Source organism: Triticum urartu, chromosome 4, assembly GCF_003073215.2.
Source record: "Triticum urartu cultivar G1812 chromosome 4, Tu2.1, whole genome shotgun sequence".
In the NCBI taxonomy this organism is placed as follows: Eukaryota; Viridiplantae; Streptophyta; class Magnoliopsida; order Poales; family Poaceae; genus Triticum; species Triticum urartu.
Genome location: NC_053025.1, coordinates 311,952,784 through 311,964,824, shown reverse-complemented (window position 1 = coordinate 311,964,824; position 12,041 = coordinate 311,952,784).

Below are 12,041 nucleotides of genomic sequence, written 5' to 3'. Positions count from 1 at the left end.
TCTTTGATCTCTTATATGCATGATTGTTATACCCTTGTATTTCTTCTCTGAAACTTTGGTTTGGTTTGGCCAACTAGATTGATTTTTCTTGCAATGGGAAGAGGTGCTTTGTGATGGGTTCGATCTTGTGGTGTCCTCACCCAGTGACAGAAGGGGTAGCAAGGCATGCATGTTGAGGGAGTCCTAGACTAAGGGGTCCTCGGGCGTCCGGTCTGTTATCCATGGGCCGGACTGATGGGCTGTGAAGACATGAAGACCGAAGATTGCACCGTGTCCGGATTGGACTCTACTTGGCGTGGAAGGCAAGCTTGGCGACCGAAGATTCCTTCTTATGTAACCAACTCCATGTAAACCCTAGATCCCCTCGGTGTCTATATAAACCGAAGGGATAGTCCGGAAAGGACAACATATATACTCATTACCATATTCATGGGCTAGACTTCTAGGGTTTAGCCATTACGATCTCGTGGTAGATCAAGTCTTGTAATACTCGTATTCATCAAGATCAATCAAGCAGGAAGTAGGGTATTACCTCCATAGAGAGGGCCCGAACCTGGGTAAACATCGTGTCGCCTGTCTCCTATTACCATCGACCCTAGACGCACAGTTCGGGACCCCCTACCAGAGATCCGCTGGTTTTGACACCGACATTGGTGCTTTCATTGAGAGTTCCACTGTGCCGTCGACAAAAGGTTCGATGGCCCCTTCAATCATCAATAATGACGCTGTCCAAGTGTTGGGTTTCGTAGTAATTTCAAAAAATTTCCTACGCACACGCAAGATCATGTGATGCATAGCAACGAGAGGGGAGAGTGTAGTCTACGTACCCTCGCAGACCGACTGCGGAAGCGTTGACACAACGTAGAGGAAGTAGTCGTACGTCTTCACGATCCAACCAATCAAGCACCGAAACTACGGCACCTCCGAGTTCGAGCACACGTTCAGCTCGATGACGATCCCCGAACTCCGATCCAGCAAAGTGTCGGGGAAGAGTTTCGTCAGCACGACAGCGTGGTGACGATCTTGATGCACTACAGCAGCAGGGCTTCGCCTAAACTCCGCTACAGTATTATCGAGGAATATGGTGGCTGGGGGCACCGCACACGGCTAAGGAATAGATCACGTGGATCAACTTGTGTGTTCTAGGGTGCCTCTGCCTCAGTATATAAAGGACTAGAGGGGGGAGGCTGGCCGGCCAAGGTGTGGCGCGCCAGCAGAGTCCTACTCCCTCTGGGAGTAGGATTCCCCCCCCCCCCAATCCTAGTTGGAATAGGATTCGCGGAGGGGGAAAAGAGAGAGAGGGGGCCGGCCACCTCTCCTAGTCCTAATAGGACTAGGGGAAGGGGGAGGCGCGCAGCCCATGTAGGGCTGCCTCTTCTCTTTTCCACTAAGGCCCATCATGGCCCATTTAGCTCCCGGAGGGTTCCGGTAACCTTCCCGGTACTCCGGTAAAATCCCGATTTCACCCGGAACACTTCCGATATCCAAACATAGGCTTCCAATATATCAATCTTTACATCTCGACCATTTCGAGACTCCTCATCATGTCCGTGATCACATCCGGGACTCCGAACAACCTTCGGTACATCAAAATGCATAAACTCATAATATAACTGTCATCGTAACCTTAAGCGTGCGGACCCTACGGGTTCGAGAACAATGTAGACATGATCGAGACACGTCTCCGGTCAATAACCAATAGCGGGACCTGGATGCCCATATTGGCTCCTACATATTCTACGAAGATCTTTATCGGTCAGACCGCATAACAACATACGTTGTTCCCTTTGTCATCGGTATGTTACTTGCCCGAGATTCGATCGTCGGTATCCAATACCTAGTTCAATCTCGTTACCGGCAAGTCTCTTTACTCGTTCTATAAATACATCATCCCACAACTAACTCATTAGTTGCAATGCTTGCAAGTCTTATGTGATGTGCATTACCGAGAGGGCCCAGAGATACCTCTCCGACACTCGGAGTGACAAAACCTAATCTCGAAATACGCCAACCCAACATGTACCTTTGGAGACACCTGTAGTACTCCTTTATAATCACCCAGTTACGTTGTGACGTTTGGTAGTACCCAAAGTGTTCCTCCGGTAAACGGGAGTTGCATAATCTCATAGTTATAGGAACATGTGTAAGTCATGAAGAAAGCAATAGCAACATACTAAACGATCGGGTGCTAAGCTAATGGAATGGGTCATGTCAATCAGGTCATTCTTTTAATGATGTGATCCCGTTAATCAAATAACAACTCATTGTTCATGGTTAGGAAACATAACCATCTTTGATTAACGAGCTAGTCAAGTAGAGGCATACTAGTGACACTTTGTTTGTCTATGTATTCACACATGTATTATGTTTTCGGTTAATACAATTCTAGCATGAATAATAAACCTTTATCATGATTATAAGGAAATAAATAATAACTTTATTATTGCCTCTAGGGCATATTTCCTTCAGTCTCCCACTTGCACTAGAGTCAATAATCTAGATTACACCGTAATGATTCTAACACCCATGGAGCCTTGGTGCTGATCATGTTTTGCTCGTGGAAGAGGCTTAGTCAACGAGTCTGCAACATTCAGATCCGTATGTATCTTGGAAATCTCTATGTCTCCCACCTGGACTAGATCCCGGATGGAATTGAAGCGTCTCTTGATGTGTTTGGTTCTCTTGTGAAATCTGGATTCCTTTGCCAAGGCAATTGCACCAGTATTGTCACAAAAGATTTTCATTGGACCCGATGCACTAGGTATGACACCTAGATCGGATATGAACTCCTTCATCCAGACTCCTTCGTTCGCTGCTTCCGAAGCAGCTATGTACTCCGCTTCACATGTAGATCCCGCTACGACGCTTTGTTTAGAACTGCACCAACTGACAGCTCCACCGTTTAATGTAAACACGTATCCGGTTTGCGATTTAGAGTCGTCCGGATCAGTGTCAAAGCTTGCATCAACGTAACCTTTTACGATGAGCTCTTTGTCACCTCCATATACGAGAAACATATCCTTAGTCCTTTTCAGGTATTTCAGGATGTTCTTGACCGCTGTCCAGTGATCCACTCCTGGATTACTTTGGTACCTCCCTGCTAGACTTATAGCAAGGCACACATCAGGTCTGGTACACAACATTGCATACATGATAGATCCTATCGCTGATGCATAGGGAACATCTTTCATATTCTCTCTATCTTCTGCAGTGGTCGGGCATTGAGTCTTACTCAATTTCACACCTTGTAACACAGGCAAGAATCCTTTCTTTGCTTGATCCATTTTGAACTTCTTCAAAATTTTGTCAAGGTATGTTGTTTGTGAAAGTCCAATTAAGCATTTTGATCTATCTCTATAGATCTTTATGCCTAATATGTAAGCAGCTTCACCGAGGTCTTTCATTGAAAAGCTCTTATTCAAGTATCCCTTTATGCTATCCAGAAATTCTATATCATTTCCAATTAGTAATATGTCATCCACATATAATATCAGAAATGCTACAGAGCTCCCACTCACTTTCTTGTAAATACAGGCTTCTCCGAAAGTCTGTATAAAACCAAATGCTTTGATCACACTATCAAAGCGTTTATTCCAACTCCGAGAGGCTTGCACCAGTCCATAAATGGATCGCTGGAGCTTGCACACTTTGTTAGCTCCTTTTGGATCGACAAAACCTTCTGGTTGCATCATATACAACTCTTCTTCCAGAAATCCATTCAGGAATGCAGTTTTGACATCCATTTGCCAAATTTCATAATCATAAAATGCGGCAATTGCTAACATGATTCGGACGGACTTAAGCATCGCTACGGGTGAGAAGGTCTCATCGTAGTCAATCCCTTGAACTTGCCGAAAACCTTTCACGACAAGGCGAGCTTTGTAGACAGTAATATTACCATCAGCGTCAGTCTTCTTCTTGAAGATCCATTTATTCTCAATTGCTTGCCGATCATTGGGCAAGTCAACCAAAGTCCATACTTTGTTCTCATACATGGATCCCATCTCAGATTTCATGGCTTCAAGCCACTTTGCGGAATCTGGGCTCACCATCGCTTCTTCATAGTTCGTAGGTTCATCATGATCTAGTAGCATGACTTCCAGAACAGGATTACCGTACCACTCTGGTGCGGATCTCACTCTGGTTGAGCTACGAGGTTCAGTAGTATCTTGATCTGAAGTTTCATGATCATTATCATTAACTTCCTCACTAACTGGTGTAGGTGTCACTGGAACAGTTTTCTGTGATGTACTACTTTCCAGTAAGGGAGCAGGTACAGTTACCTCATCAAGTTCTACTTTCCTCCCACTCACTTCTTTCGAGAGAAACTCCTTCTCTAGAAAATTTCTGAATTTAGCAACAAAAGTCTTGCCTTCGGATCTGTGATAGAAGGTGTATCCAATAGTTTCCTTTGGATATCCTATGAAGACACATTTCTCCGATTTGGGTTCGAGCTTATCAGGTTGAAGCTTTTTCACATAAGCATCGCAGCCCCAAACTTTCAGAAACGACAACTTTGGTTTCTTTCCAAACCATAGTTCATAAGGCGTCGTCTCAACGGATTTTGATGGTGCCCTATTTAACGTGAATGCGGCCGTCTCTAGAGCGTATCCCCAAAATGATAGCGGTAAATCAGTAAGAGACATCATAGATCGCACCATATCTAGTAAAGTACGATTACGACGTTCGGACACACCATTACGCTGTGGTGTTCCGGGTAGCGTGAGTTGCGAAACTATTCCACAATTTTTCAAATGTACACCAAACTCATAACTCAAATATTCTCCTCCACGATCAGATCGTAGAAACTTTATTTTCTTGTTACGACGATTTTCAACTTCACTCTGAAATTCCTTGAACTTTTCAAATGTTTCAGACTTATGTTTCATTAAGTAGATATATCCATATCTACTTAAATCATCTGTGAAGGTGAGAAAATAACGATATCCGCCACGAGCCTCAATATTCATCGGACCACCTACATCTGTATGTATGATTTCCAACAAATCTGTTGCTCTCTCCATAGTACCGGAGAACGGTGTTTTTGTCATCTTGCCCATGAGGCATGGTTCGCAAGTACCAAGTGATTCATAATCAAGTGGTTCCAAAAGTCCATCAGAATGGAGTTTCTTCATGCGCTTTACACCGATATGACCTAAACGACAGTGCCACAAATAAGTTGCACTCTCATTATCAACTCTGCATCTTTTGGCTTCAACATTATGAATATGTGTGTTACTACTATCGAGATTCAACAAGAATAGACCACTCTTCAAGGGTGCATGACCATAAAAGATATTACTCATATAAATAGAACAACCATTATTCTCTGATTTCAATGAATAACCGTCTCGCATCAAACAAGATCCAGATATAATGTTCATGCTTAACGCTGACACCAAATAACAATTATTTAGGTCTAATACTAATCCCGAAGGTAGATGTAGAGGTAGCGTGCCGACTGCGATCACATCGACTTTGGAACCGTTTCCCACGCGCATCGTCACCTCGTCCTTAACCAATCTTCGCTTGATCCATAGTCCCTGTTTCGAGTTGCAAATATTAGCAACAGAACCAGTATCAAATACCCAGGTGCTACTGCGAGCATTAGTAAGGTACACATCAATAACATGTATATCACATATACCTTTGTTCACCTTGCCATCCTTCTTATCCGCCAAATACTTGGGGCAGTTCCGCTTCCAGTGACCAGTCTACTTGCAATAGAAGCACTCAGTTTCAGGCTTAGGTCCAGGTTTGGGTTTCTTCTCTTGAGTAGCAACTTGCTTGCCGTTCTTTTTGAAGTTCCCCTTCTTCTTCCCTTTGCCCTTTTTCTTGAAACTAGTGGTCTTGTTGACCATCAACACTTGATGCTCCTTCTTGATTTCTACCTCCGCAGCTTTCAGCATTGCGAAGAGCTCGGGAATAGTCTTGTTCATCCCTTGCATATTATAGTTCATCACGAAGCTCTTGTAGCTTGGTGGCAGTGATTGAAGAATTCTGTCAATGACGCAATCATCTGGAAGATTAACTCCCAATTGAATCAAGTGATTATTATACCCAGACATTTTGAGTATATGCTCACTGACAGAACTGTTCTCCTCCATCTTGCAGCTATAGAACTTATTGGAGACTTCATATCTCTCAATCCGGGCATTTGCTTGAAATATTAACTTCAACTCCTGGAACATCTCATATGCTCCATGACGTTCAAAACGTCGTTGAAGTCCCGATTCTAAGCCGTAAAGCATGGCACACTGAACTATCGAGTAGTCACCAGCTTTGCTCTGCCAGATGTTCGTAACATCCGGCGTTGCTCCTGCAGCAGGCCTGGCACCCAGCGGTGCTTCCAGGACGTAATTCTTCTGTGCAGCAATGAGGATAATCCTCAAGTTACGGACCCAGTCCGTGTAATTGCTACCATCATCTTTCAACTTTGCTTTCTCAAGGAACGCATTAAAATTCAACGGAACAACAGCACGAGCCATCTATCTACAATCAAACATAAACAAGCAAGATACTAATCAGGTACTAAGTTTCATGATAAATTTAAGTTCAGTTAATCAAATTAATTAAAGAACTCCCACTTAGATAGACATCCCTCTAATCCTCTAAGTGATTACGTGATCCAAATCAACTAAACCATAACCGATCATCACGTGAGATGGAGTAGTTTTCAATGGTGAACATCGTTATGTTGATCATATCTACCATATGATTCACGCTCGACCTTTCGGTCTCCGTGTTCCGAGGCCATATCTGTATATGCTTGGCTCGTCAAGTATAACCTGAGTATTCCGCGTGTGCAACTGTTTTGCACCCGTTGTATTTGAACGTAGAACCTATCACACCCGATCATCACGTGGTGTCTTAGCACGAAGAACTTTCGCAACGGTGCATACTCAGGGAGAACACTTCTTGATAATTTAGTGAGAGATCATCTTATAATGCTACCGTCAATCAAAGCAAGATAAGATGCATAAAAGGATAAACATCACATGCAATCAATATAAGTGATATGATATGGCCATCATCATCTTGTGCTTGTGATACCCATCTCCGAAGCACCGTCGTGATCACCATCGTCACCGGCGTGACACCTTGATCTCCATCGTAGCATCGTTGTCGTCTCGCCAAGCTCGTGCTTCTACGACTATCGCTACCGCTTAGTGATAAAAGTAAAGCATTACATCGCAATTGCATTGCATACAATAAAGCGACAACCATAAGGCTCCTGCCAGTTGCCGATAACTCGGTTACAAAACATGATCATCTCATACAATAAAATTCAGCATCATGTCTTGACCATATCACATCACAACATGCCCTGCAAAAACAAGTTAGACGTCCTCTACTTTGTTGTTGCAAGTTTTACATGGCTGCTACGGGCTTAAGCAAGAACCAATCTCACCTACGCATCAAAACCACAACGATAGTTTGTCAAATAGACTCCGTTTTAACCTTCGCAAGGACCGGGCGTAGCCATACTTGGTTCAACTAAAGTTGGAGAGACAGTCGCCTGCAAGCCACCTATGTGCAAAGCACGTCGGGGGAACCGGTCTCTCGTAAGCGTACGCGTAATGTTGGTCCGGGTCGTCTCATCCAACAATGCCGCCGAACCAAAGTATGACATGCTGGTAGGCAGTATGACTTATATCGCCCACAACTCACTTGTGTTCTACTCGTGCATATAACATCAACATAAATAACCTAGGCTCTGATACCACTATTGGGTTTCGTAGTAATTTCAAAAAAATTCCTACGCACACGCAAGATCATGTGATGCATAGCAACGAGAGGGGAGAGTGTAGTCTACGTACCCTCGCAGACCGACTGCGGAAGCGTTGACACAACATAGAGGAAGTAGTCATACGTCTTCACGATCCAACCGATCAAGCACCGAAACTACGGCACCTCCGAGTTCGAGCACACGTTCAGCTCGATGACGATCCCCGGACTCTGATCCAGCAAAGTGTCGGGGAAGAGTTTCGTCAGCACGACGGCGTGGTGACGATCTTGATGCACTACAGCAGCAGGGCTTCGCCTAAACTCCGCTACAGTATTATCGAGGAATATGGTGGCTGGGGGCACCGCACACGGCTAAGGAATAGATCACGTGGATCAACTTGTGTGTTCTAGGGTGCCTCTGCCTCAGTATATAAAGGACTAGAGGGGGGAGGCTGGCCGGCCAAGGTGTGGCGCGCCAGGAGAGTCCTACTCCCTCTGGGAGTAGGATCCCCCCCCAATCCTAGTTGGAATAGGATTCGCGGAGGGGGAAAAGAGAGAGAGGGGGCCGACCACCTCTCCTAGTCCTAATAGGACTAGGGGAAGGGGGAGGCGCGCAGCCCATGTAGGGCTGCCTCTTCTCTTTTCCACTAAGGCCCATCATGGCCCATTTAGCTCCCGGGGGGTTCCGGTAACCTTCCCGGTACTCCGGTAAAATCCCGATTTCACCAGGAACACTTCCGATATCCAAACATAGGCTTCCAATATATCAATCTTTACATCTCGACCATTTCGAGACTCCTCGTCATGTCCGTGATCACATCCGGGACTCCGAACAACCTTCGGTACATCAAAATGCATAAACTCATAATATAACTGTCATCGTAACCTTAAGCGTGCGGACCCTACGGGTTCGAGAACAATGTAGACATGACCGAGACACGTCTCCGGTCAATAACCAATAGCGGGACCTGGATGCCCATATTGGCTCCTACATATTCTACGAAGATCTTTATCGGTCAGAACGCATAACAACATATGCTGTTCCCTTTGTCATCGGTATGTTACTTGCCCGAGATTCGATCGTTGGTATCCAATACCTAGTTCAATCTCGTTACCGGCAAGTCTCTTTACTCGTTCTGTAAATACATCATCCCGCAACTAACTCATTAGTTGCAATGCTTGCAAGGCTTATGTGATGTGCATTACCGAGAGGGCCCAGAGATACCTCTCCGATACTCGGAGTGACAAAACCTAATCTCGAAATACGCCAACCCAACATGTACCTTTGGAGACACCTATAGTACTCCTTTATAATCACCCAGTTACATTGTGACGTTTGGTAGTACCCAAAGTGTTCCTCCGATAAACGGGAGTTGCATAATATCATAGTTATAGGAACATGTATAAGTCATGAAGAAAGCAATAGCAACATACTAAACGATCGGGTGCTAAGCTAATGGAATGGGTCATGTCAATCAGATCATTCTCTTAATGATGTGATCCCGTTAATCAAATAACAACTCATTGTTCATGGTTAGGAAACATAACCATCTTTGATTAACGAGCTAGTCAAGTAGAGGCATACTAGTGACACTTTGTTTGTCTATGTATTCACACATGTATTATGTTTCCGGTTAATACAATTCTAGCATGAATAATAAACCTTTATCATGATTATAAGGAAATAAATAATAACTTTATTATTGCCTCTAGGGTATATTTCCTTCACCAAGGAGGAACATTCCCCCAGACAGATCTTCGTATTCGGCGGCTTCGTACTGTGGGCCAACTCGCTTGGCCATCTGGAGCAGATCGACAGATACACCCCTAGCCATCAGGTCGTATTCGGAAGCTCGAACTACGTCGCGGATATCCATGGAGACTTGATCTTTGAGGGATTCGAGCCCGTGGTGATCGCCCCCCCTCATCCCGATGAACGTGACTTAAATCTGTCATCGGATCACACGCAGGAGATGGTTCCTGCGGCAACAACGACCTTAGAGCCGAAGCAGATCGAGCCATCCGAGGCCTCAGAGTCCGTGGCATTGGAGCCACACATAGACTCGACGCCCTGCAATAATCGCTTTAACGTAACTTCAGACTCGTCTCCGGCTATAAGTTCCGGATGGTGTACGCCTGCGGACACCGAGCTAGATCGATCATCGATCTTCAAGTTCAGCGCCGCTGACGTTTTCCAGCACTTGCCTTGGGGTGACGTGCTAAAATCTTTAAAGAATTTGTCCTTGGAGAAGGACTCACAGCCGAACTATGTCCGGTTCGAGCTAGAAACAGATGATGGGGAGTTTTTCTCCCCACCCGCCACCCACTTCATAGCCACCATCGATGAGTTAACCGACGTGCTTGACTATGGCTCCGAAGACATCGACGGTATGGACGACGATGCTGACAAGGAGCAAAGCCAAGACCCGCCATTCACTGGACATTGGACGGCTACCTCTTCATACGACGTGTACATGGTTGACACACCTAAAGGATCCGGCGGCGACAAAGAAGAGCCAGACGCGAATAAAACCTCCGAGACACAGTCCAAGCGCCGGCGGCCCAAACACCGCTCTAAACACTGCCGCTCAAAGGACGAAAACACTGGCACTGGAGAAAATAGTACTCCAGGCGACGCCGAAAACAATGAAGGCCCTGTCAGGCCTACATCCGAACAGGAACACGACATCAGGCAAAACAACCCTGACGAACAGGCCATAGAGGATGACCCGGAGGATGATAGTTACCATCTACCCTCCGAGGAGGAGACAAGCCTTGACTGATTTGGGATGACTCCAAAGGAAACAAAACAAACATTTCTCAAATTCATGGCGGCAACTTACAACTAATGCACGTGAACTTGGAGAAAGTCACTTCTTTCACCAAAACATATACCTCATGAGCGGAACACGAAGGAAATGCTTACAAAGTTTCCAACACTAGCTCAATGTTCAACATGAATCATGGAGGAGACAAGATGCCGCTGATGGGCTTAACAGCAACTCATCGGAATTTCCATATCACTGGACTTCCACCATCATGTGAACAATGTGATAGTATTGGTCAGACCAAAGGATGTAATGATGTATGCTCGAGGAACAATCACGAGTAAGACAACATTATGAATATCGTTGGTTCTAACTTGATTTGACGATAGCCCACACTCAAATCAAGGTTTGGACAAGACGATAGATTCAACAACTGATCACGAGGAACAATCGATGAAGATATCATCTCTCATCAACACACACACAAAGATATCCTTTTGAAAATGAACTAAGTGGGACAAGCTTTCATCTTCCAACTCTCCAAGTTATTGTTTAGCTTATTGAACTAGTTCACGTGTATCCAACACAGAAAATGGGCTACTAAGAACCTCTGGTGGGTATGCCCAGATGTCCTGCAAGAAGGAAAAACAAAGAAAAATGTGGTTAGATGATTTTGAATTCTTATTCAGGATGAAGCAATAGAAAAACAAGTACCTCCATTGGAATGTTGGGGTTGACCCCATCACAAGATATAATTGCGAAGCCAGAGGGCATTTCATATAAGAGCATGGTCTTGGAGAATGGGTGGTTTAAAGGAAAACCAACATGATCACGAGATCAACATTACAGTCAGGGAAAAACCTGGTAATACTTCCGAGAAGATATCCGGAAAATCACGAAACACCGATATGTTATTAAGCTCGAAGACAATCTTGCTTTTCAGGGCAGGACGACATGATCAGAAAAGCAAGGGATTCAATCCTAGCTCAAAGATCGAAGGGTACACCAAGAAAATGGTCTAGGTAGCACAATCTATCTTAGAATGATGATTCAATAACCAACATGCTAAGAATGAGAATATTGTCCATTTACTACAAAGTAACTAGTTGCTAGGAGTATTGATTTCACACATCACAGTACACTTGTCGGCATTCCGGTTACAATAACACGGAACCGAGGAATGAAAAATGATGGCAAGAAGTATTAATGCGTCAAGAATTCATAAGAGGTGGTGCAATTCTCATGACACTCCTGACATAAAGATGGCAACACTCCAAGGTAGAGCAGAGCAAAAGCTGGATTGGCATTTCGATCTGCGGAATACAATTGTTTTGACCCAATCCTAGAAATGGACGAGGTACTGGAGTTTGTTTCTCCTAGTCATTCCGGAATAGAATGGCTTGACGGATCACAAGAATAATAGGCATCGATGATCACGAATGCACAACTATTCCTGACTATCAATTGATAGACTAGGGTCGGAATACAGCTGAGGAGGGTCAACTCAAGGAACATATAACTTTCTGAGTTGTGGATGCATAGATT